Source organism: Sinohyriopsis cumingii, chromosome 18, assembly GCF_028554795.1.
Source record: "Sinohyriopsis cumingii isolate HCF-2022 chromosome 18, ASM2855479v2, whole genome shotgun sequence".
Lineage (NCBI taxonomy): Eukaryota > Metazoa > Mollusca > Bivalvia > Unionida > Unionidae > Sinohyriopsis > Sinohyriopsis cumingii.
In genome coordinates, this window is record NC_142978.1 from 11194417 (window position 1) to 11221577 (window position 27161).

The 27161-nt window shown below is 40.9% G+C and overlaps 1 protein-coding gene and 1 pseudogene across 1 annotated transcript in view; one reads left to right on the forward strand and one right to left on the reverse strand.

Moving 5' to 3' along the window:
- The window catches only part of LOC149776067 (small ribosomal subunit protein eS27-like pseudogene), a 67347-nt pseudogene extending 41164 nt beyond the window's left edge, over positions 1-26183 (forward strand).
- LOC149776066 (galactose-3-O-sulfotransferase 2-like) overlaps positions 1-27161 on the reverse strand; it is a 92073-nt gene that overhangs the window by 62981 nt on the left and 1931 nt on the right. The window lies entirely within an intron of this gene.

Consider the following 27161-nt stretch of genomic DNA (forward strand, 5'->3'; position numbering starts at 1 on the left):
AAAGGAATTTAAACAGGGTGGGACTTTATAGCGTCAAGGGAAATTGAACATGGGATTTTTTTTTTTAAATTTTTTTAAAAAAGGGGTAGGCAATTGAAAGGCTATCTATTTTCGAGAAATATGGCTGGCCCTGAAATGGGCCTTTGGGTTTTCTTCTTCTTCTGCTTCTAGTTTCTTCTTTTTCTCCACCAAGTTCTTATTTTATCTCCAACACTCTTTCTCTTCTTTTCTTTCTTTTTTTTCTCCTGCTTTTCTTTCTTCTTCTCTTCCTCCTCTTCTTTCTTCCTCTTTTCATTTTCTTCTTCTTTTTCAATTTTTTCATTCCATGCTCTCATCCTTATCCTTTCCTCTTCATCCTCCTTCTCCTCCTTTATTTCTTTCAACAGATCACTGATGATTACCTTCATTTTTCGTAAATTGTTTATCTCCATCTTCACTCGATGGGGACTATAAGAATAGTGATCCTCGTTTAGGTTAACCAACATTTGCTCTATCATTCCTAAATTGTCGAGGACGTTTTGCAATTTTTCCATTTTGTCCATTTGGTTAGAAGCCATCTTCTTTTTTTATTCTTTGCAGAATGGTTTGAACGACGAATACTGTGGGTTCTTATACGAAAAGCGCTGACGTGAAGGAAAACATCCCCCCTACTTTTTCATTTCATATAATAAAACCCAAACTATACTCTCCACATACGCTAAGAAACAATAAACAAAATCCATAATCTACTATCCACACAATCGTACGTGAGCGCTTACAAAACCCTAACTATACTCTTCACATACGCTAAGAAACAATTAACAAAATCCATAATCTACTATCCACACAATCGTACGTGAGCGCTTACAAAACCCTAACTATACTCTCCACATACGCTAAGAAACAATAAACAAAATCCATAATCTACTATCTACACAATCTTACGTGAGCGCTTACAAAACCCTAACTATACTCTCCACATACGCTAAGAAACAATAAACAAAATCCATAATCTAATATCCACACAATCGTACGTGAGCGCTTACAGAACCCTAACTATACTCTTCACATACGCTAAGAAACAATAAACAAAATCCATAATCTACTATCCACACAATCGTACGTGAGCGCTTACAAAACCCAAACTATACTCTCCACATACGCTAATAAACAATAAACAAAATCCATAATCTACTATCCACACAATCGTACGTGAGCGCTTACAAAACCCTAACTATACTCTCCACATACGCTAAGAAACAATAAACAAAATCCATAATCTACTATCCACACAATCGTACGTGAGCGCTTACAGAACCATAACTATACTCTTCACCTACGCTAAGAAACAATAAAGAAACCCATAATCTACTATTCACACAAACATACCTTAGCTCTTACAAGCACCAACACACAAACACATACCCTCACACTATCTTAAAAAAGAGTTAGTGTTTATATTCACACTACTCTACCTACACATTGGCAAATGGATGGTTATTTCTTTTGTAGAGTATTGGGTAGCCCTGAAAAGGGCTGGTTTTTTTTGTTTGGAACTTCATGGACACCTGGTTAATGGTGGCACCTTCCAGGCCTGGCGCCGCATACACATCTTGTCCCCCAGTTACTTTTTACCTTTTTGGGGGAGAGAGCAGAGGCAGGATATGTCGCTTCAGAATCCCAATTTGCGCTCTCTGGGATTCTGAAATTTCTTCTTCTTCTCTCCTTTTCCTCCTCCTCTTCTTCTTTGTATCTTCTCTCCTCCTCTTTGTATCTTCTTTCCTCTTCTTCTTTCTATCTTCTCTCCTCCTCTTCTTTGTTTCTTCTTTCCTCCTCCTCTCTTATCCTTCCCTCCTCCACAATGGCTTCCGCGGCCAGTTCATTTAATATGCGCCTGGCATATTCCAGATGCACATGAAGTTCCAACAGTTTCTCCAGTCTCGTGTTCATTTTTGGTGTTGATCAATCAACAAGGGTAGCTGGACTGCCGAACGAGTTTCAATTTATAGTGAAAGCGCGGACGTGAACGAAAACATCCCCTAAAAACATAAAATTGATCTTACCTAGATCATAACCAAAAAAAAACAACAACGCGCGGACCTAAAAGAAACACTCACTCACTTTTTTATGCTACCCATCACTATTATAAAAATTTTTATAAATCACTTCAATAGACTATCCACATACGCAAAGCAATCCAATCTAACTCCAAATATACACCTCAAACACCAAAAAAGACATCATTTTAATCTACTATCCATACCAACGCACTTAACCACTTACAAACACAAACACACAAACACATACCCTCACATTTTTTTAAAAAAGAGTTAGTGTTTATTTTCACACTACTCTACCTACACACATTGGCAAATCGATTGTTATTTCTTTTCTAGAGTATTGGGTAGCCCTGAAAAGGGCTGCTTTTTTTGTTTGCTATGGCATTCTTTCTAGTTTCTAAGAATGCGATGTCCTCTGAGGATAGACTTTCTGGCGATAGGTCTGCTTCTTCGGAAAGAGAAGAAGAACTCTTTGGTGTCGATACGACAATCGACAAAGCCTCTGTCAGCTTCAGGTTGCTGCTGCTGTTGTTGTTGTTGCTGCTGTTGCTGCTGTCTCTGAAGTCTGTACTTCTCTGTCCATTCTTCTTTTTCCCTGTTCATTTCTTCTCTGAAGAGCTCTTCTATCAGGTCTTCAGTGATTTTTAACATTCTCACATTCTCTATTTCTTCTGGCTTCGGTATCAGACTGTGTCTGACCCTATGCAAATTCACGTAGGCTTCGTTGAGTTTAGCTAGTTTGGAGCACATCTTCTTTGGAGGATGAGTCGACAATGGATGGTTAGACTGGAAACAACCCCGGTTCTTAAAGTCAAAGCGCGGACGTGAAGGAAAACATCCCCCACACGGTGTTTGAGTCGCAACGTTTAGTGAGTGTCATGAGAGGGATAGTAAGAAATGAAAGAGCATCAATCCAACATTCTTATAGCAAAACAAAAGACAAAGGCATTTTTTTCAAAACACAACATTTTTTATTCAAAAATCACTTAACACTAAACAACAACAACTCTAACATTTTTTAACAATAATCCAACACTAAAAGTTTCTCCACTAGGTAAAGAGGGATAACAGTCTTCCATGGTTTCTAGTAATCTAGGATGACTTCTCTCAAACTGTTGATTTCTATGGTATTATCGAATTCTGCATACAGGATGACGTTCACCGTTTCATCAGGGTCTCGGTCTTTAAACTGAATTTCCACACGAATCTGGCCGGATTTTATAGGGTGGAAATGTCCCTCGTCGCTGCCTTGGTCTGGAGTGAAATCGAAAGCCCACAAAGCGTAGCCTCCTGCATAATCCTCGTACGTAATACCGTGACTGGTATTGGTTCCTAACTGTCCGGTGGCTTCGTACAGGGACAAGTACGATCTCAAGTAATTCTTCTTGGCAAAGTCAGGTTCGAAAGGTCGGGTACACAAGGTCTTGCCATCGCGACTGACTTCGATTTTGGACACGCCAAAGTGTTGAAAGTAGAAAGGATTGTTTTCGGCAGCTCCGTTGAAGGCTGTATTCTCGACGATACCAACGATCAAACGTTTGGGTAACTGTCCTTGGAACAGATGATCTTCGATCATGGATCGCTGTCCCTTGGGAATGGTGAAGGTTTTCACTTCCACGCGTCGTATGGGATACTTGGCAGTCGTTCTGCTCAACGTCTGACTGATGTCGTTTCCCACTTTAGGTAACACTTCCACACGGCGTACGTAGAGTCTGGCTTCTAGGATTTTGGTTTTGTAACCGTCACTATCAGCCATCAAATGGAAAGCGGCACTGCTACGATTCTGTCTCAGGCGGACATCCACCCCGTTCAGCAAATACTTTTCTTGCAACCACATGTCCAAATGCAAACGATCCATCAGTTCTAAACTTATGTCGGCTCCCGTGATTCTCTTTCTTCGTTCTACAAATCCATCATTGTTGTCTTTCTTTTCATCAGTTTCCAATATTTCAAACTTGGTAGGTTCGTCAGCTTCCCATACCACACAGGCATTGAGATGAGTGTTCTTGGCATCTATTCCGTACGTCAAGAGATTTTCCAGGTAGGCACGATAAGGGTAAGTATCCATGCTGCTACTGACCAGTTTGTTATTCAAGTACAAGTCCACTCCACTGAACAAGGAATGCATGAAATTGTTGACGGGAGCTACTGCTTCATCGTCTATAGCACCTCCAGTCTTATCTAGAATTTTGACTTTCAGGTACAAGTAACTGCTATTCAGATCGATGTAATCTTCGGGCTGTCCTTTGATTTCAAACTCGATGGGAGCGGAATCGGTCAGTGAGGAGACGGGGTGAAATTCCACCCACTGGGATTCTTGCATCGTCATCATCGTGGGGGGCATGGCAAACAGATCCAGTTCCGTCTTGGAACAAGCGCAAGATTCTCGGTGCATCATTTGTTTGTCTCTTTTCTCAATAATCAAAAACGTCTAAGTCTCGAACGGTTCTTCTTTTCTTGGCCTTTCTAGCTTGAAGTCTGGTGAAAGGGTGTTTTCTTCGTCGTCTCTTCCTGCCTTGTCCTTGCTGAATGCCTGACTCGGTAGCGTGCAGGGCATTTATAGGTGTTTCTCGGTGACCCAAAATGTCTTTGCCCGTTTGCAGCAAGACATTTTTGCCTGCCCTCATGAAGGCTTCTTTAGGGTTTTGTTTGTCGATGATGACAATTTGGAGAAATTCTTTGCCTTGCGTCAGTGCCGCATCTTTCAAGGCGTGCAATCCGCGTGTCACCATCGGTTTCAACACCGGGCCACCGAACGAAAGGCCGATTTTAACATATCTCCTAAACCGTGTCCTCGCTGTCGAGCCACCCCTCGGTACACTGGATACATGACTTACGAATCGTGAGAAAACCGTTTTCGAAAATGGAGTTTCACCGTGACTTTTCCTTTGGTGAATGGAATATTTTTGTCCCAAATCTCCTTTTATAGTAATGTTGACCGTGTCCAAATACGACTTACTGACAGGCAAATAGTGAGGATGTACAAATTCGCGGTGGACGTGGTAAGTGTTTCCACCTTCCTCGTCAGTGTTCGTGGCAGAATCCACTTTGAAAGGAATGACACGCAGTAACGGTACGGAGGTGTGTCCCACCACGTTATACTCCACCACATCGGAGTACACAAACATCAAATTCAGTCCTTGGTTCAGTTCTACCGGGGCACGAAATAACTTGCTAAAAGACTCGTTGTCGTAAACGATGGGTAATTCGCTTTTCTTCATCATGCTCATTCTCAGGTTCATGTCTCCGCCCAACATGTCATACAATTCAGGACAAAATAAAATGGACAGGATTTTACTCCGTTCAAATTTCATCAAGAAGCGACGAGCTGTTTTGTGGTACTCCATGGTGACACTTTTGTTAACATGCTCCAAAGCTTTCAGAAACACGGCATTAAACCTGGAGGTTATGGTGCTGACCAAATGTTGACCACTAAAATAATAGCCTGGGGAAATGAACAAGTGATAGGTGGTGTACTTTTGTGTACGGGTTTTCTTGTCATATTTGACATTGCTATCCATCCACACTTGCAATTATTCGTCATGAACTTCCACATCAAAAAAATTTTGATTGGGAAGGACATTGAGGACTTGGGTCGGGTGAATCATTTCTACTAAAGCCACTTCCCAATGGGCTTCGTGATCTAAGGGGATGGCTTGAGGTAATTTGGCCGTGTAACAGCACAACGTGTTCTTGGGAAACACCTCCATGGAACTGTCACTGTGTAAGGTTAAGTAAAATTGGTTTTGGTGACTCATAATTCCAGAGTTCTGTGGCTGTCCGAAGGGTTAGTGGACGTCAGAGGTGTGTCTCCGCCCAAAATGGGGTTCTGGTTGTGGTTGGAGTGGTGACTGGCACTGGCACTGGACACAAGGTTCCCGTGGTTTCCGTTCGAGGTGAATTTCAGGGAGGGATTATGAAGCAGGTAACCGATGCAACTGCTCAATAAAATGGTCCACAATTGTTTGTCTCCTTGTTGCAAACTCAAATTGGCGATGGCTGCCCCGATGACACAATACACCACGAAGATTTGGCAGAAAAAGACGATTTGCGTTTTAGGTACACGTTCTCCACACCACACCCACAAGGGTTGTTTTTGTAAATCTTGCACAGAAGAACTGGGTGAAGGAGGAGTGGTCGACGTAGCTGCGTCTGTGTGAAAAGGCACGATGGTCACTTCTTTTTATAGTCGATGACTTGCGAAGCGTCGATCCAAGAATCAAAACTGGGCGGATATCCTTTCCAACGTACTTTGACTTCTTTGACACGTCGTTTGCCCACTTTACGGGTTCTGCGTTCGAGAATGCTTTCGATGTCGTACACGTCGTCTTCTTTTTTGGTGACACGTTGTAACTCTGGCAAATAAAACGTTCCTTTGAGCTCTTCTCTGTTCATGTCTTCCAATTTATAGACGGCAGGATGACGGCCATGCACTCGTCCAGTGACGCGAAACAGTTCGGTCGTCCAGTTAGGTAAGTAACCTTTGTCAAAAGTGCGTTTGGTTTTGCCAATGCGCACCCAATCTCCTACGGCCAACTCTCCACTTTTCTTGGGGACAGCCCTCGTCGGGGACGTACCAAACAGACGCTCAAACACCAACACTTCGTTGTCGGGAGTCACGTCTTGCGGGGCACATCCGATGCTTCGATGGTAAGATTGGTTGTACGCTTGCACCAGGTGCGGTAAGATGTCGATGTACTTCAGAGTGTGGTGATGCGTAAAATATTTCCACATGCGTTCTTTCAAAGTGCGTTGAAAACGTTCCACGATGCTGGCTTTGGTTTCGGGATTCTCGATGGTAAAAAAATGAATGTCACGTTTCTTTAATTCTTTTTGGAAAGCTTGGTTCAGAAATTCGGTACCTTTGTCCGTTTGCCATCGAAGAGGGTGACGACCGCTTTGTTTCAACACCCGTTGCAGGGCTCGCACTAACTCGCTGCTCGATTTGGAAGTCAAGGGTACGACCCAAGCAAATTTGGAAAAGACGTCGATGACACAAAACAAATATTTGTAGCCACGATTGTAGCTGGCCAAATGAGAGACATCGGCTAAATCGGCTTGCCATTGATGATCGATGCCTTCCACTCGGGTGCGACTTCTGGCAAGCTTGCGTCGAATGGGTTTGTGTAAAGTGTAGGTAGCTTGTTCTTGTAACCATCGTTGCACTTGAGGTAAACGGAGACTTTTCAGTTGCGTTTTGGCAGCACGATACAATTTTTGAACTCCTGCGTAACCTGCAGGATGGGAGGGATCGTAGTAAATGCTGGCTAAGACTTTTTCCATTTTTTTGTGTTGGTTGGTGTGTTAATAAGACACCCACTCTTGGAGGAGGCTACTCTTTTTTTCTTGGGGTATTTTCTTGGATTGCAATGCTTTGCGTGTGCGACCGGCAATAGGTGTTGAAGAGGAGGAGGATGTCTGAGCGGGGTTATATCGGTTCTTGTTTCACTTCTGTCTTCACTTCTGTCTTCACTTTCTTTTTCTCTTGTGATGAAGAAGGGGTGGCCATCATCTTTTTAATCCATCCAATTCTGGAGGTAGGTGGTGTTGTTAACTTGCGTACTTTTTCTGGTGGAGTTTGAAACCCTTCTTCTTCTTCTTCTTTTCCTTTTTCTGTCTTGGTCATTGGTACTGGTGGTACTGGTACTGGTACTGGTGATGGTGCTGGACTTTTCATCAAGGTCTTAAAATCTTTCAGAGTGGGTAGAGCTGTTTCGTCTAAAGCTTTCTGGTGAAAGAGTTTCATTCGTTGCAAGAGTTGACCGTACTTTTGCGATTTTTCTGTTTCGGACAAATCTTGGCGATCCATCAAGGACTGCAATTCGTGTTGTAACTGGGACATCTCGCTCAAATGGGGATTGGGAGGTAAATGCGGGGTGTGTTGTTCTTGCCACCGATGGTATTCCATCCATCGTTTGTAAGGCACTAAAGCTAGTTTTCGTCCTTCCATGGGGTTGTCAGGGGTCGATTCTGAGATCTTGGAACTTCCGAGGCCTTTTTATCTTGCTCCCACCAGTCCTCCCAACATGGTTCCCAAGACTCCTTTCAGTATGGGGCCTAACAAGAGAGATAAAATACCTCCACGTTGCACTAACATCTTCTTTTTTTGACAAATGGGAATTTTCTTTTGAACCATTTGGCGAAGAACGTGACGATGTTAGCCTAAGCATTGTTTCTGGTGTTTGGACAAAGGGATCGTGCCTTTCAAAACGTTCAAACAACATTCGCACACGGTATCGATGACCTCTTTGGAGGCCGTTTGAATGAGTTTTTTTCGTAGGGGTAGAGAAGCTTTGGACAGGACAGATAACATGTCCCCATGTTTGGCTAAACGTGGTGGCAGTCCTTTCCTTTTCTTTCCTTGGGGTTTTCTGGAGGGTGACATCTTTGAGTCTTCAGGAGCACCAAAAAACACTGATACCCGACTTGGTCACAGGCCTTTTTTATACTGGAACGCGTCGCCACTGATTGTCTTGACGTCGTATTAGTTTGAGGACAGGCATGACACGTCGTGCAGGGGTACGTAACGGACTAAATCGAGCCAGTTCTTGCTTGGACAAATCCAGTAAACCTTGTAACATGCCCGATCTTTCTTGAACTTTGATTTTGGGAGAAGGTACTTTGTGAGCAGCAGCCACTGCCACTAAATTGGAAGGTCCTGCCACTGGGGAAGTTCTTTTGGGGGTCATCAACGGAGAAGTTCTTGGTGTGATCAACGTCTCCAAGTACTCTTCAGTTCTGGGTGTCATTAACGGAGAAGTGGACAAACGTGAGGCTGCCGGAGACGCAATCACCGCCGTGACAGGTCGTGGATTGCGAGTGTAAGGTTGCGTCCTGGCCGAAGTGCCTCTCTTGCGACTAGTTTTCTGTGGACTTTTCTTTTTCTGGGGACTTTTTCTCTGTTTCTTTTTCTGGGGGCTTCTTTTCTTTTTCCGGGGTGGTTGTGTCTGGTCAGAGGAGGGCCCTGCCACTGGAGAAGTTCTCCTTGGGGACCTGGTCTTTTTCTTCTTGGGGCTTCGTTGGACTTTTGTCTTGGGTATAACTTTGGGGGCATTAGGATCCCATCTTAAGAGTGAGCGAATGATGACCCCTCCTAGAGTACCGCTCCCTCCAGGTTTCAAAATGATTTGTTTTTTGGTTTGAATGTCGATGCGGGGATCGGCCAGTTGGACCAAAGCGACTTTGTTTCGATCAAAAAAGCGTTTGGTTTGATGAGGAATCTGAATGATTCCTTGAAGTAATTGACGTGCCGTCACCGTGAACCATCGTAAGACTGCTTTGAGACCAGCTTCTAAGACACGAGCTCGTGTTTGTGGATCTTTTTCTCGACTGATGCCATACAAGGCACGAATCAATTTGACGGGAAGATGCGACTGAAGGGACGTCATGTTCACACTGTGTGAGACAGACGAAAAAGGGTCTGAGGTTTTTATAGATTTTTTTATGCGGAGTGAAATGAAGTCGAGGACGGAGACGTGTACAGGACAGGCCCTCCGTCTTGGCACCAGTGGTGAAACAAGTGGGTACGAAATCGCAAATCCTCGGGAGTCGTAGGTTTCAAATCGACGAGTAAATAGGCGTGTGGCGTTTGAGTGGCATCGTCGTACGCCTGAGTCAGCCAAGGCGTTCCTAACTGTTTGGCTAAGACTTGCACTTGCGATTTATCTCGAGGGCTTTTAAACAAGACCACGTAATGCGCATTGAGACTGATGGTGCGATGGGCTTTACTTTGTTGAAACAAATTTTGGGTGATGTAAACGACACTGGCATTACGGTGATGCCCTTTGCGCGTGAACCACAGTTTAATTTCTTCTTCGTCTTCTCCTAACATGTCGTCGAAAATGAAGAAATGGGTTTGACGGGAGTCAGAGACGATGCCGCCGTCTTCTTTAGGAATGCCTTCCACAAACACGATGGAATCGCCTTGACTTTCTCGCAAGAGGCTGTACGCCGATTGCCACTCTTTGTAACACCACACGATTCGTTGAGGGGGTCGATCGATCAAATGATGTTTATGTTCGATCAAACGTTTGACGAATTCGGTTTTGCCTGAACCGCTAGGTCCAGCAATGAGCATGTTAAAGGGATGGCGAAGATACAAAGCCTCCCAACTGGCACGATCTAAGTGTTCGTCGATGACTTTGACAGTAGAGGAAGAGGGAGCAGAGACAGCAGAGGTAGCCATAGTGTGAGGAATGTCACTTGTGACACGAAAAACAAACAAGACAAGAGTTTATATACTTTTTTTCAGAACACGTTTATTGAATGGTTTTTTTCAAACATGAATACGAAAGACAAAAATACATAAAAGCCAAAGGCTTAAGTACAAGAATAAAAGGCACATGATAACCATGAACGTGGAATAAAAACAAGTGTCTGTACAACAACCACATGTTTTGGGTAAAGTTCTAACCAGTTCTATAGTAGGGGGTAAGGTCACACAAGTGTCCTCCTGAAAGGGTCTTTCAGGCCTGTCCACGACAGTCCCGTCCTGGGTGACGGGTTCTTCTGGCACCGTCACTAACACGGGTTGAAAAGTAACTTTTTTCCTTGAATAACTCTCGTGCATACTGGGCCACCTCTTGTGTCCAAGCCTCAAAACCCTGGTCTCGGTGATGTCCAACATTTGACTCCTAACCAATCTGGTTTCTTCTTCGTCAACGACATGGTAAGTTACTTCAATGAACAATGAACTATCGATCTTGCCTAGGGTTCCTTTTCATATACAGACCAATACCGACGTGACCGTACGGCAACGTAAAGTGATTGGGAAGTCTCACTCGCTTCTGGTACACGATTTGATAGACTTTTTCTAGGGGCCGACTGACGATGTGGTGAGTGGGTAAACGTACAATCTTGTTCGGTTGATAAGTGGTCACTTTAAAGTTTCCATCCTCTCCCGATTGCAAGGCTTCTTTCAATACCCCAAAGTTGACCACTCGACTGGTACGATGATTCAGAGTCAGTCCTTTCACTTTGCACGTCGTGTGCACTTCTCCTTGTTTGTCCCGGTATTCGTAGCCGTAATTTTTGGGACCACCACTGACGAAACTTAGAATCTTGTCGTCGGGATGCTCGTCTGTCCAGGCTCCTAAACGGTCTCCTTCGATGTCAGGGTGATCTTGACTCAGGTGATGGATGTAAATGCAACTGTCCGTGTCAAAGTACAGGACGCGTTCCCCTAACAGTTCTAAAGCTTCGTACAATTTTAAGCGAGCATGAGCTGTCACGTAAGCCGCAATGATGACATTTCCAAAAGGGTCGTCTTGTACAAAGTCCAGATCTTCTTCGTAATTGACCAAGATCAAATCCTCTCGAACGACGTCCACGTGTTTCATGTATTTGGTTTTGTCGTGAATCATCTGGAAGTAGCGGGAAGGTTCTGTCAAATATTCCGTCTTGGGTAAACACGGTCGTTGCGCCATTTTACCCCACAAGCAATTTAACATCACTTTGGCAAACGATCGCCTGCCTTCGTTTTTTTCGATGTGGTCTAAAGAGATGCCTTCTTGTTCGTAGTATTTCTCTTTGAATTGTATTTGGTCTTCGGGAGTGTGACACCAGGAAGGATAGCCGCTGGCTTCTTGTTTCAGTTTCAAAAAGGCATCCACGTAGTCGGCGAAAATGCCTTTCTGAGTAGGGTCACCCTTGTGGTACTGTTGTGTCTTGGGAAAGTGGCAAACTTCGTACACTTCTAACAGTTGGTATCCCATGTCCAGAGCTTTGAACAATTCCAGGCTGACCCAGGTTCCCGTCAAGGCCCGTTCTTCCTGGCTGTGATGGCAAGGTTGTTCCTGGTTGCACGTTTCGGCACAAATACGGCACAAGGGAAACATTAGTTTGCCTTGACAATGGTGAGGTAAGACGGGATGGTATAGGTTCGTGGGAGGCAAAACTTTACACTTGATCAAGCCTTCGTATTGTCGAATGTTTTTCAGGTCGATGTGTTCCGTCAGCAATTGCGGGTGCCCTACAGGAAAGCGACAATATTTGCACACGTAGGGATACAGTGAACACACGTCCAAGTATTTGATTTCTTCTCCTTTTTCTTCGTCGGCTTGGTACAGCAAACAGGTGGCATTGGTCCTTCCTCCGTACAAACTATCCCTCGGGTTCAACGGGTCCATGAACTGGTAACTTTCCACGAGGCGTTTAAACTCGGGATCTGTTTTCATACGGTGATCGTACTCGTGTTCCCACATTTCCACCACTTGGTATCCTTGCTGTTCTAACTTTAGGCGTCGCTGACAAGTGTCCTGGTACAAGTCTTCCATGGTTCGTTGAAAAACTGATTTTTAGTGCTACGGTCAGGGTAACAGACGGGACATCCATGAAATAAGCAACCGTTAAACTCGTACACGATCTTGGGGTTTTCTAAGTCCCAGCCATCGACCGAATACGTTCCGATGGTCTTTTCGCCTCCTCCGTTGCGGGCATGCTGAATCCATTTGTCTTCCTTGTCGCACAAGTAATGTAACCAGCGTAGGGCTTTGACCGAGTATTGACGCTTGACATAGTGGGTCGTTTGAGGGCTGATGACAGCCATGGTGTTTTCAGGCATGAATCGTTGTCGGTACACTAAGGAACACGCTTTGGCAATGGTGCAAGAATCTTTCAAAGGATCGACCCCTCCGTGTTCCATGAACAGTTCTCGAAATTTTCCACAGCAACGCCGTAAAATGTCCACGTCGGAACGACAATACTTTAGCATTTCTTCCTGAAAGTCGAAAGGGTCCGAGGCGTGAGCCTGGTACCAAGCGTAGAAAGCTTCTCGTTGTTCGGTACGCATGTTGTCGGGGTCGTAATAGTGAGCCTCAGGCAAATGGGGTAGAACGGCATGTTGATTGGCTTCCGTATTGAAAAAGTGTGGAAAGTACCCTTTAGCCATTTCTGTCATTCCAAACGTTTTAGGCATTCGACTCAAAGGCATGGCCAAATAGCTCATCGAATCTTTAAACTGCACTTGTCCCACTTGCATGAAAATGATTTTAGCTCCGTTCAAAGTGACTTTAGGACGCTCGGTGCCTTGTTCCATATAGTAGCTCAAAAGAAACTGTCCATCGTATCCGGAGAAATTGTGAGCCATCACCGTGGCATGACGATGACAATCTCCGTAACGTTCGATGTCCTCTTGGCTCCACGTCTTGTCGATGGGGTCTAAGACCCATCGGGCAAAATCGGCTAACGTGTTCGGTCCCCGAAAGATTTTTTCACGCCCTCCAGGAATCTTGCTGCAGTGAAGGCAATGACTGAAGATAGGTTCTTGAATGCACTTCTCGCACGTTCGATGAGCCACGCAGAAATTAGGAATGTGAATGCCGGTCTCTTGCATGCATTCGAAATCGAAAAAGATGAAATTGCCTTTCTTCTTGTGACCGTCCTCTTCCTCTGGTGGGGGTTGGTATTTTTGCACGTAACATTCGTGTTCCAAGTCCACGATGTGGTGACAAATGTGACATTTTTTCTTTCCTCGACATACGTGTGCCTTGGTACTATTGGTACGTATGCCTTGTCCACACGTAGGGCACAATCTCAGGAGTTGACAAGCACATTTCTTCTGTGAACCTTGTGTTTTCAAATGTTGCTGGTAACAGGTAGGGCAGACAAACGTGCGCAGACAAGTTGAACAAGGCACTGGTTCTTCGCTCAGACAGGGTGGAGAGGCCAAACATCCTGGGCATTTCCATCCACAAGACTTGTGTTGCTCTCGATTGTTATAACCATAATCACATTTCTCACAATAATAACCGTATCCCAGGAATCCAGTGATACTGGTAATGGTATCGAAATGTTCATCGTGATAATAGACATGAATGTATTTTCCGTCCTTAAAATCTTGGCCTCGAAACAACAGAGACCCACGCATTTCTTGAGGGTGCACTTTCAACGTGTAGCGTGGAGCTAGGGCATCTTGCAATTTTTGCATCTCAGGAATGCCACAGGGTGTGTCTTTGGACAGGCCAGCTTGTTGCAACAGGAGTTCTGCTTCGTTTCGTTGTTTGGCTCAGTCCGATTGTTGAATAGTTTTCCAGGCTCTTTTCCATTCTGTCGTGTCGTTCTTGTTGGCATAGGTTCGTCCCACCACGATGGCTCGAGCTAAACACATCTGGTCTTGAGGGTTGTTAATTCGGACGAGACTTGTTTTGGTGTTGCGAAGGTCGTCCACCAATAACATCTTTTTGCGTCCAGTCCCTTGAGGAGGAGAGACGTGGTCCATTTACAGTGTGGCTTTACCATCGGTGATGTCAAACTGGTCATTAGATTGTTGTACGTGTTGAATCTTGTCCATGACTTTGGAAGGGGTTAGTTCTGCGGGTCTGCTAAACTCGATCCAAACAGGGGATTTCAAACCGTCGTGATCTATGGATAGTGTCAAGCGATCGTCTTCTTTGGCTTGACATTGTCGCTTGAGTGCGGTGAGCAAAGAATCCCACATCACGGTGATAAACCCTTCTGCTTTCTCTAAGGGTACGTCGGCCTTGAAATCTTTAAACTTCACCGTGTAGGTGTAAGCCGTGGTTCTAAATTTTCTAGAGGAGCGCTTTTCTGTCTCTCGAATGGAATAGTACTTTTCAGGGTTGACATAGGGTCGTGAACGTGGTTTAGAGGGTTCTGATTCTGGTTCACTCATGTCCTCTTCAAAATCACTGGCATGAATTTGTGCCAAGATTTCAGCCCTGGTACGAGGCGATAGATCACGTTTCTGCCTCTTACTTTCTTCTTCTTCTTTCTTCTCGAATGAATATGATCGTTTCATCTTGAGTGAAAAACGTCAAATGACTAAAGTTTAAACACCATAGACTAATTTATAGTCATGACAAACCAGCGTATATAAAAGGGTGTGTGTCTTGTCCTTTCACTATTCATTTCACTCTCAAACCGAGCACAACGATGGAAGAGACTACCCAGATGGAACGTTTCGTCAGAGCTTTGCGAGGGGTCATTAGAAAATTCTCTTCAGACCAGCCTACGGACTACTCTCCTTCCTTTCGAGATAAAAGTCAGGATACTTGCTATATCTGTCAGAAGAAAGGGCATTGGTCTTCAGAGTGTCCAGACCGTCAAAAAAAAAAAAAAAAACAGGGGCTAAAAAAGACAAAAGTCAAGATACCTGTTATTATTGTAAAGAAAAAGGACATTGGTCTCCAGATTGCCCAAAAAAGAAACAAGAGGAGTCAGAAGAAAAGAAGGATTCTTCAGAAGAAGAGAGGGATTCTTCGGAAGATGAGAGGGATTCTTCAGAGGAAGAAGAGGAAGAAAGAAGACAATTCTATTTAAAAGAGGCAAAGAAACAGGAGAAGAAAAGAAGAAGGGAACAAAATGAGGAAAAAACGGTGAAGAAATTCAAAAAACAGAGAGACTAAACAAGGAGAAAGAAGAAGTCAATGAACTTTTAATTAAAGTGTTCTGTGGTGAATTGTGAATTGGATTGTAAAAAATGGAGAAAAGAATACATGAATGATATAAGGTAAGTGTCTTTGAGTTTTGATTTTAAAATAGAAGCTACACTCACGCACTCATACACAGACACGTACTATAAGGGTAAAATGGGTGTGGTTTATTTTTGAGTTCTTGGCAAATTGAAATTGTATTTCTTTTCGAGAAATGTGGGTGGCCCTGAAAAGGGCCTTTTTTCTTTATGGTGTAGGAGTGAGTTTAACCAATCAACTTTAACTGCCTTAAGCCTTTGCCACAGCCAAGGCCTACTTCTGATGATTGGGTTGAAATCACTAAGGGTGGTACGATAGGCTTAGCCACAGGGTTGGCGTGTTTAGCTCGGGAAGGTCGTATTCTCTTCGGTCGTGATAAAGAAGTCTGATACATTTGTTTCAGACTTCTTAACTCCTCTAAAATGTCCAACAGTACCGTAGCCGTTTGATTTTCACCCTCTTGTTTCTTTGCTGCTACTTCTTCTTGCTGTTGTTGCTGTTGTTTTTTTTCTTACCTCTTCTTGTTGCTGTTGCTGTTGCTGTAGGAGAAAAGCTTGTTCCGCTTCCTTTTGTCGTTGCATAAATTTCTCCAATTCTTCTTTCTGTCTCTGTCTAAAATTCTCCACTTGCGGTAATGAAGAATGAGACGAAGGTTCTGGAACAAATTCTTGCGAGGTAAGAAAATCCACAAAATCCCAATGTACCTCTTCTGAAAGTAAGTCCGGGTTCCCTTGGGCGGTTTCCCCTGCTGGTGCACCCCAATGGATCGTTTTCTGAATTTCCGTCATGTTGAATCACTGTCGCATAGATTGACTGCACACAAGCGCTAGCGAATCTATATAGACCAACTGACGTCACAGACTAATCTCTTCGGATTGGATGCAGGCTGACTGAATTTTGTAACGCGTGTTTGGATTGGTGAATGAACTCAATCCGTTTCAATCCTACCTCTACCTATAAATAAGCGCAGTTCAGTGCATTGATTCACTTGTTCTCGTCGCTTCAAGATGTGGACCGATGTGCAATCTTCTACGCTTGTGTCTTCCATGATGTTTAGGACGGACATGCTCATGTATGTCAGGTCCAAGTGGACTGTTGTTGATAGGACAGATACTAGTCAATGGATAAGGAGAGTTTACATAGAAAGACAAGGATGTCTCAAGAGGGTACTTGTGTATGGACCGGCAGTTAGAAGGAGTTTAAGAAGAAGAAGATGTGACAGATGCCATCTATGTTAATATTAATATTAACATAAACCCAAATGCCCTTTTCAGGGCCAGCCATATTTCTCGAAAAGAGATAGCCTTTCAATTGCCTACCCCTTTCTTAAAAATATTTTAAAAAAAAAAAAATCACATGTTCAATTTCCCTTGACGCTATAAAGTCCCACCCTGTTTAAATTCCTTTGACGCTAAACCGTCCCACGATTTTTCTCCATGTTAATTTCCCTTGACGCTAGATTGTCCCACGATTTTTCTCCATGTTAATTTTCCATTGACGCTAGAGTGTCCCAGGGGATTTTGTAATGCTAATTCCCATTGACGCTAGGGTATCCCCATTTACTACTCATGGCAGAAGTATGTTTAAATAATACAAATTGAAAGAGACATGGCTATAGTCGGTTTAAAGAATACAAGATATAAATTACAAGGCAGTAGTCAAATTAAAATTTAAAAAATATAAATTGACATATCAGTAGTCAGTTTAAAGAATAACAGAAAAATAGAAACTGACATGGCAGTAGTGATTTTAAAGAATATAGAATAAAAACAGACATGGCAGAAGTCAGTTTCGAGAATAACAAATAGAAATGAGACATGGCTGTACTCAGTTTGAAGAAGAATAAAATATAAATCGACATGGCAATACTCAATTTAAAGAATAAAAAGTAGAAATAGACATGGCAGTAGTCAGTTAAATGAATAAGAAAAAAAAAACGACATGGCAGTAGTCAGTCTATAGAATAAAAGCATAGACTGAGTCATGGCAGCAGTCCGTGTAAAGAATAAAAACAGCAGAAATAGACATGGCGGAAATCACTTTCAGGAATAAGACAATAGAAATAAACATTGCTTTAGTCAGTTTAAAGAACACAACAATAGAATAGAGGTCGCAGCAGTGAGTTTAAAGAATAAAACACTATAGGTAGACATGGCAGTAATCCTTTTAAAGAATAAAAGCAGCAGAAATTTACATGGCAGTAGTCAGTATCAAGAATAAAAAATAGAAATATACATATCAGTAATCGGTTTATAGAATAACATAAAGATAGAAACATACATGGCAGTAGTAAGTTTAAAGAATAAAGATAGAAACATACATGGCAGTAGTAAGTTTAAAGAATAAAGAATAGAAACATACATGGCAGTAGTAAGTTTAAAGAATAAAGAATAGAAACATACATGGCAGTAGTCAGTATCAAGAATAAAAAATAGAAATATACATATCAGTAATCAGTTTATAGAATAACATAAAGATAGAAACATACATGGCAGTAGTAAGTTTAAAGAATAAAGATAGAAACATACATGGCAGTAGTAAGTTTAAAGAATAAAGATAGAAACATACATGGCAGTAGTAAGTTTAAAGAATAAAGAATAGAAACAGACATGGCAGTAGTCAGTATCAAGAATAAAAAATAGAAATATACATATCAGTAATCGGTTTATAGAATAACATAAAGATAGAAACATACATGGCAGTAGTAAGTTTAAAGAATAAAGAATAGAAACAGACATGGCAGTAGTCAGTTTACAGAGCAAAAACAATAAAAATAGACATGACAGTTGTCAGCTTAAAAAATTAAACAATAGAAATAGACATGGCAGTAATCAGTTTCAAGAATAAAAAATAGAAATAGACATGGCTGTACGCAGTTTAGAGAAGACCAAAATATATGTCGACATGCCAGTACACAGTTTAAATAATAAAGAACAGATATTGAGATAGCAGTAGTCAGTTTACAGGGCAAAAACAATAAAAATATACACGCCAGTAGTCAGTTTAAAGAATAAAACTTAGACGTAGACATGCCAGTCAGTTTAAAGAACAATAGAAATTGACATGGCAGTAGTAAGTTTCAAGAATAAGAAAATAGAAATAGACATGGCAGTAGTCGGTTAAAAAAATAAAAACTACAATTTTTCGAGCCGGCTTATGGTGGCTTTGCAATGAAAGATGTAAAAAAATTGCTAATATATGCTAATGCATGATGCTGATTTGTCTACAAAATGAAACGTTTATTGACCGTTACATGTTCATGATGCATTCATGTACATATTTCACGATGACATCTAATAAAGTATCCAGCTTTACGACACAAGTGACTAGATAAGGTAATATGTTTAGCGTTCCTCTTATAAATAAAATACATACCGGGACTATTTACACTTGCGTTTAATCATGTACCAATACGATACAATTCAAAATGAGCTGAACTATGAACCAATACGATGCAATTAAAATAGCGTTGAACCATGAACCAATACGATATGATTCAAAATGAGCTGAACTATGAACCAATACGATGCAATTAAAATAGCGTTGAACCATGAACCAATACGATACAATTCAAATTGAGTTGAACCATGTACAAATCCGATACAATTCAGAATGAGTTGATCCGTGTACCAGTTCGATACATATCAGACTGTGTTGAACCATGCACCAATACGATACAATTCAGAATGAGTTGAACCATGCACCGATTCGATGCAAATCTAGATTAACAGACCACTATAAGCCTAAAAGTTTCATGCAAGTGTTGTATGACATCATCTGTGTGTAGTATAACCCAAACGGATATTTCGTAATATCTGTATGTACTATTACAGAAAGGGATTTCGTGATTGTCTGTTTGGGCTACACCTCAAATAGAAATTCTGTAATTGTCTGTCTGCAATATAACCCAAATGGAAATTCCGTAAATACCTGTCTGCACTATAGCCCAAACTAACATTACGTAAATTATAACACTGAATTCTAACTGAATGTTGACTTTAAGATGTTGGTTGTTTTCTCCTTTTTATCATCGATGTTTGTACAGTCGCATCCAATGAAATTTACAGATTTGAAGCAGTGAATACTCTGATGGATCCGAGATGGTGTAGATAGGGTTAAGGTATCGGAACCTTGGGTAGCGAAGATGTAGATAGGGTTAAGGTATCGGAACCTTGACTAACGAAGATGTAGAACATGTAGCTATCGTAAAGACAAACCGACTTTGTGACACAACGCGCAGTTTCCAACTGAGGCAAACATGCACAGAGATGATATGGTAGTTTGAAGCTATTTAATTTTTACGAACACAAAATGTGATGTTAACTATTTCCGTTTGGATTTAGAAATTATATACCAATTTGTAAACGAAACGACGAGATGAACATAAAAGTCTGGCCTTTATGTAGAAATTTCAGACGCATTTTTCGCGGTGATTGGTACCCGAGGATTAAAGAAGACGAAGTTCCTTACGATGCGTCAAGCGCTTTAAATTTACTTAAACTAAGTGCATTTAGTCAGAATGGAAAGGGCCAACACTGATAGTCCAGTTCAGTTGAGTTGACTGTCTCATCGCCGATTAAAGAGGTTAAGTAGAGATCAAGCGATTTGGAGCTGGAAATCACCCTCAAAATAATAAGAAAAAGATCAAAGTCCGCAATTTGAAGCATGAAATCCCCCTCAAAAAAATAAGAAAAAATAGAAGTCCGCAATTTGGAGCTGCCCAAAGGTACAAGGTCGGTTCCTAAAAGTGCTGACGTGGTTTCGATTTGTAGAATAGAATAATATGAATTATGGAACAAACCAATAATATTATTTGAGTGATGATTTAATATCATATACGTTGGATTCTTTGCCTTAGCTAAGGATCATGAAACGGCTTTCCTTTCGGACAATGTGCACTCCATGAAAACGAGAGAGACAGAGAGAGAGAGAGAGAGAGAGTCTATAGCATGGACTATCCCAAAAGTACACATGGATAGATATACAATACACAAAGACAAGAACAATAATGTTCACAGTAAGAAGCTTTCAGTAAATGCCCATAAAAGTCCTTTGATGGATTTATTTGATCATAGATTCATAATAACAGCCTTTGTGTTTATATTATGCATAATATCTATTAAAGTGAAACTTGACTGCTCCTAACACTGAAAATACAACGAAACTGGACAAGAATTATTTAGCATAAATAATGTTAAATTTGAATATTGCATGCAGTGATAACACACAGGTGTCAGTGCTGCACAGAGAAATCCAGGCAACAAGTTGTTGTCACCTAACGCTAAAATCTAGGCAAACAAAGCTAAGTCTGTGGGCAATAGTTAGTTGCAATCTGTCAACGTTTAAGGAAAATGCACACTATGAATGATGTACAGGAGGCAAATCAAGCATTTCAAAATATAAATTTGTCTGCTTTATTCTGATATATTAGCTTTTGATTCTTTCATTTGAGTTCCTAAGTAGAAGAAAAAAATCGCAAACCAACAAGTTTAATACAATTCAACAAATAATTTATTTTCCTTGAATATAAAGTCAAAATTTAAAAAGAAACTTCAGTATTGTGAATTAAACCTATATAGTTATAACAGTTCTGTCACAAATCCAAATATATAAAGTTCCAATTCAATTCCAGTGGTTTTCCAAATAAGTTATAATATTGATTGTGTTGATGTGTCCGTAGTCTCAAAAGTGGTAATTTGCTAGTAGCCTGTATTGTGGCGATGTGCTGATTCTTTTGATGTATCTCAATAATATAATCTATAAATGGTCTTGTCGGAATTCACTGTAACTTCAAATTAATGTTTCAGTCCAAGAATATTATCAATGACCACTTTGTATTTCCAGTGAATAATAATTTGAATAAATAATTCCACCAGAGTGAAAATCTGAACATAACAATAAAGCTGCTTCTGCTTTAAGTTTTTAAAGCAAGAATTAGTATTTTTTCAAGCAAACAACATGTTATAAACTAAGGCACACTAATAGAACCAGGATAAGAGTCATGCACTCATTTCTAGAACTTTCTAAGTTGTCAACATGATAAGGGGTATCACTAAAATTATAATAAGTAACATAGCAAACATATGGTATACCGTGTTTTCCATGGAAGATTACCAATGTTCTAGATTCAGATTAAGAAAAACAGAGTTACCTCCATAGATAATGATCCTAACATTTAATCTATACTCACAGAGAAATAGCGTTGTTTACAAAATCAATGTCCCAAGTCAGGTACACAATATACTTGGTTTGGGGATAAGGTTGTTGTTGTTATAGGGTTTAACGCCATTTTCAGCACAAGATCGGTTATACATGGTGGCCAGTATAAATGGTGGAGGAAGAACCCGGGAAAACCCCAGAAAGAACCACCGACCCACTTGGACTAAGATCAATTGCAACATACAGTATACATAGCATATAACCATGGAGAAACAAGCCAACAAACAAAACAAATTACACACACAGATATATATATATATATATATAGTACGAACTGAAACAACCGAACCTGCACTCATAGACACAATTTAGTATCCTTGCTGTTTGTTAGCTATCTGCAGTGTGGCAGTTTATTATGATGCTGCAGTCACGTAGCTTGATGTCCCACCCAGTCACATTGTCCTGACACCATGCCGACCAGTCATAACACTAACCTCTTAACGCTGAGCGCCAAGCGAAGTAACTGTTAGTACCATTTTTGTAAGTCTTTGGTATGACTCTGCCGGGATTCGAACCCACGACCTCCCGCTTCCGAGGCAGACGCTCTAACCACTAGGCCACCGGAACGGGGAGATCAAAGTGTGTTGAGACACTAAATAAATTAGCAAACCTCCACGAGATACTAAATTAAAGATCAAACTAGTAATTAGATTGAAGGTTCCTTATAACTAACTGGATCTAAAGTCAACTAGCCTTACCGTTCGAATTTCCCCGGCTTTCTCATATTTTCAGTAATGTCTTCTTTAGTTCTGCAAATTTGTCTTTGTGAATATAATCCGTAGTTTTTTTCAACGAAAACATTCTGGGCAAAGCACCTTTTAATGTACTGCTCTTTTCGTAGTCAATGTTAAGTACTGAAGTGATGGTCTATAATAGTAATTTAACAGTTAGGTACTGAAGTCATATGTTTGCTATCATTAAGTTGGGTCTGTATAAATTAACACTACTGTCAGCATGTTAAATAGGCCATACATTTCTCATGCCCACGAGACTTGAGATAGAAAGCATTTTGATAGCGAATATGCAAGCGCGGAGAATTGTTGTATAGTGCTGGTAAAAGTTTACACGTTCTTAGGCATGTTATATCTTGCATTACATCTTTATTGAATGTCACTTGTCTATCCATACCTCAGTCAGTTAGTCCGTCTTTCTGCCTTTTTCAGTTCTTCTCTCTCTCTCTCTCTCTCTCTCTCTCTCTCGCCAAGACAGCAGATGATCTAATTTTAAGGAACCGACCATTTAATTGTTTTGTATAACACTCCTCCAACTGCAACACGCGATGATAAGGATTTGTTTGCAGTTAAATAAATTAGGGGCCATCTATTTAGTACGTACACATGGAGGGGGGTGTTGGGTTAACCCAAATGTATACGCTTGCGTAAGGATAGTGGGGGTCTACTGATAATGGACGTACGCAAGGGAAACGGGTGGAGGGACGAAACCTCGATAATAATTTGTCTAATACTTAACTTGTTCGACTAGGTTCAGTTGGCGTTTTAATTTTAGCGGACACTAGACAAACTTTTTATAGTTACACAGCTTATTTATTTGATGCAGCCATACAATCAACGTAGGTGGAATATCTGTTTTATTAAACACGTTACTATTATTAATCCTTTATCGTTTCTACGTGGATTAAATACAGGCCGTTCAATATAATGGGGGAGGGGGTGCGTCAAGCGCACGTACGCAGATTGGGTGTGCGTCAACAAATTAATCATGTGTACGGGGTGGTGGTGGGGTCAAGCTTTGCCTGATTTTTGCGTACGAACTAAATGCATGGCTCCTAATTATTAGAATCAACTGTACATACCCTGACATTATATTCAATTTGTTGTAATATTTCCTTTAAACAATTAACTAGGTATTTCGAATTTTCAGAAAGATAGCGTATAATCCTCTGAAAAAAGTTCACGTGTGACTTAAGCAGGGCAAGGCCTGGGTTAGGGTTAGCAGGGCAATGCCTGGGTTAGGGTTAGGGCTAGCAGGGCAAGACCTGGACAATACTCAGCAGTTGCGTCAATTACGTGTGACTTAAGCAGGGCTAGGCCTTGACAATTCTCAGCAGTTGCGTCAATCACGTGTGACTTAAGCAGGGCTAGGCCTGGACAATTCTCAGCAGTTGCGTCATTAGTCTGCCTGAATTGCTGACACTGATTTATCTTTTAATTTTTCAAAAACTGTTGTATGTGACACATGAATGAATTTAAACTAGTCACAAGCAAGGATATTTGTCCCTGCTTCTCAAATGAAGCAGAGGTTGTGGACCAGTAAGTTACCCTCCTTTTGGCTTACACCCTACATACTGAATACATGGCCACTACTTCCAATCAAATTTCACGGCGACTTAAACAGCAATTAAATATATTAAACTTTAAATTAAAAGCTGATTAATTTATAGTACTTTGAAACTTTCTATTTGCATGTTTCCTTTGCATACAAGTACTGGTGTGTTCTACTTAAAGGTGATAATTTAAGCATTAACCCTCCCCCACACCATCCCAACAAAACACCCCACCCCATCCCCCGAAGATCCTGTCTCTTTCTAACATATGGACCAGACTTTTAATAACCATTCGGATATTTCATAACAAGAAAATTCTAAATAGTATTATTTTGTTTTCTTAATTTTCTTTTTGAACAGTCTCAATAATTCAAAATGTAAACAAACATACAATTCCCTGCCTTTGATAAAAAAATCGCCCAACGACATTGTAACAATATGTAATATTTCGAAATTTACGTTATAGTCAAAACTGGTGTTGCATTCTATGGTACATGTACCTTTATGATATAAATGTTTATCAGTTTTATCCTCTCGGTTATTAAATGAACTTGAATCCTCCGTAATGTTCATAGACAAATTGAAGGTTCCTACATTTCAACGAGCTCCTTATATATATATATATATATATATATATATATATATATATATATATGCGGGGGGGGGGGGGGGCCGGGGAGAGCGCAGACCAATATGGAACTTTGAAGAGAAAATGGATTTTGGTATTTTATATGGTTTGTTTTGTGGAATGTATATTCTCTGTACCAACATTGCTGCAGCTGGAAACGACATCAGCGGTTACACGGTTCAGAAATTTTTATTACTCGATTTCTTAGACCTCTTTTCATTAATGTCGTTGTGCCCAGAATTCAGCACTTTGTGCCCATATTCAAACTCAAAAGATCAAATGCTGCACCCGTAGTTATTATTCCATAATTATATGCCTGTAGCTGTGTTGTGAGTAGCAAGAATAGCTCGTCCATGGTATAATAAAACCACTTCTTTTTCATTAAGGTAACCTGTTAGGCACCAATTTAAGTATATAATCAGAGGTCTAAAGTTTTCTCCTAACGTGGGGGCATTTCTATATATGTTTAGAATACTGACTCTCTGATCCTATCTTTAATATTTCTAAAGAATAAATCAGCAGCAAAGTACTTGGTGTCTCCCTCTCTGTTATGTTTGGTGTCAGTGTGCACTCCGGCTTCATATCAGGACTGATTGTCAAACATTATGTCGACAATATTATTGTCCCTCTCAAGTAACGATAATCCCTTGGCGGTAGATACCATGAAAATGCCCACAAAATCCTCGTCGCTTGTTCCTGTACTATCGCATTATCCCTGCGGCAAAAGCGGCCATGTTCACTCTGTCTGTCTGTTCTTCTTCAGATTGCAAACTGTAACAGTGTGAAGTTTGTAGATGTCATTGTAACACATAACTGAGTGAACACTGCAGATGGCAATGTAACATGTAGCCATTTTTTGCTGATGTATATGATTTGGCACGGAATTAAATCCATAGCAGGGGCAAATATATAATACTTTAATCGGTCTTACGGGAGCATTATTGATTCTTAATTAGATTCTGTCTGATATCTGGGTTAGGAAACTGGTCAGGAGGAGGTGAATTGGTTTAATGTTTAGAAAAGCAAAGGGTTCAAACGTTGCATAAATGGAGTGTGTACTTGCTGAATAGTTGTCACCAGCTGAAATTTGGCAGAGATCGGTATTTAAAGAAAGCGGGAATGATGTGAAACCCTTGATGGGCTTGTGCTAATTATGGCGGTTAAAAACCTAAAATCCTGATTGGCTACGTTCTAATTTGGGGTGTTTATATGCGAAAGTTTGTGTTTGATAAACGTATTACCCGCAAAACTCGTCATACTAAGAGGAGACGTCTTAGCTCCGAGCAGAATTAAAATTATTTTTCCCAGGTTAGCCAGAACATTGTCAACATACTTCTTGCAAAAGATGTGCTGCATCCCTCGCTTGCGAACGAAAAGCGGAAATGCAAATTGAAGCGACTTGTGCAATCTCCCAACAGTTACTTCATAGATGTTAAATATCCAGGTTGTTATAAGATTAATACAGTGTTTAGCCATGCCCAGACAGTTGTGTTGTGTGTGGGTTGTAGCACAGTTTTTGCCAGCTAATGGGAGGCAAAGCGAGGCTCATACAAGTGTGTTCATTCAGACGGAAACGTCACTAGATGTTTGTCAGATGGAGACGTAACTGTCATGGCTGAATGTGTGTGTGAGTGACCTGCTGGGTAAAATGTGAAGACATTTCTCAGATGGACGATGGAATGTAGTTGCTGAAAGATTGTACATTTGCTTGCACCATTTATGCTGAACATTAGGCCTACTTGTTAATATTTATTATGAAATAAAGTCATTCAGGTTTTTCACAGACACTAGAAACAGACAAAAAAGTATTTGTCCTCTAAAAGTGGTCCAAGGGACGTGTATTGAAAGTCTTCAGAGATTATTCTGAAATAGGTGAAAAGAGAGCAACGTACAGTATATTCTTTTCATATAATCTTTCTTTTATATAAATCTGAGGATATTTGTTTGAATTTATTTTTCTTAGTTTCATATAACTGGTATGTGAGATGAGTCTGAAGATAATTGATTTAATTTATTTGTTTTAAATGATGTATACTAGGATTTGTTTATTATTAGGTCTGTAAGATGTTTATGTGTATTGACTGTTAGTCAGCAAATAACGTGGTTAAGTGAAGAAGTGAATTTATTTATTTTATTTGTTTAACTAAGATGTGAATTTTCATAACCTCTGACACGGTTGAATTAGCGTTAGAGCAATTACAGCGACCGTACGGCCTTTTTGTATCGTCGACCGTACGTATATATTGGTTTGACATTAGTCTGCGTGGGTTCGAGTCCAGGATTCGACCAAGGTGGGTATGTGAGAAAGCTTGCTATTAGCTTCTCGTGGGTCGGTGGTTCTTCTTGGGGTTTTCCCGGGTTCTTCCTCCACCATTAATACTGGCCGCCATGCATAGCCTATCGTGTGCTGAAAAATGGCGTTAAACCCCACAACAACAACAACAACCACATTAGTCAAGAGAGCGATTAATAGCTCACACTGCAGGGGTGGGGATAATTGTATGAGGCGAGAGCAGACTATGATTTCGATCAAATAATAACGGTAATGATATTTGTAGAGA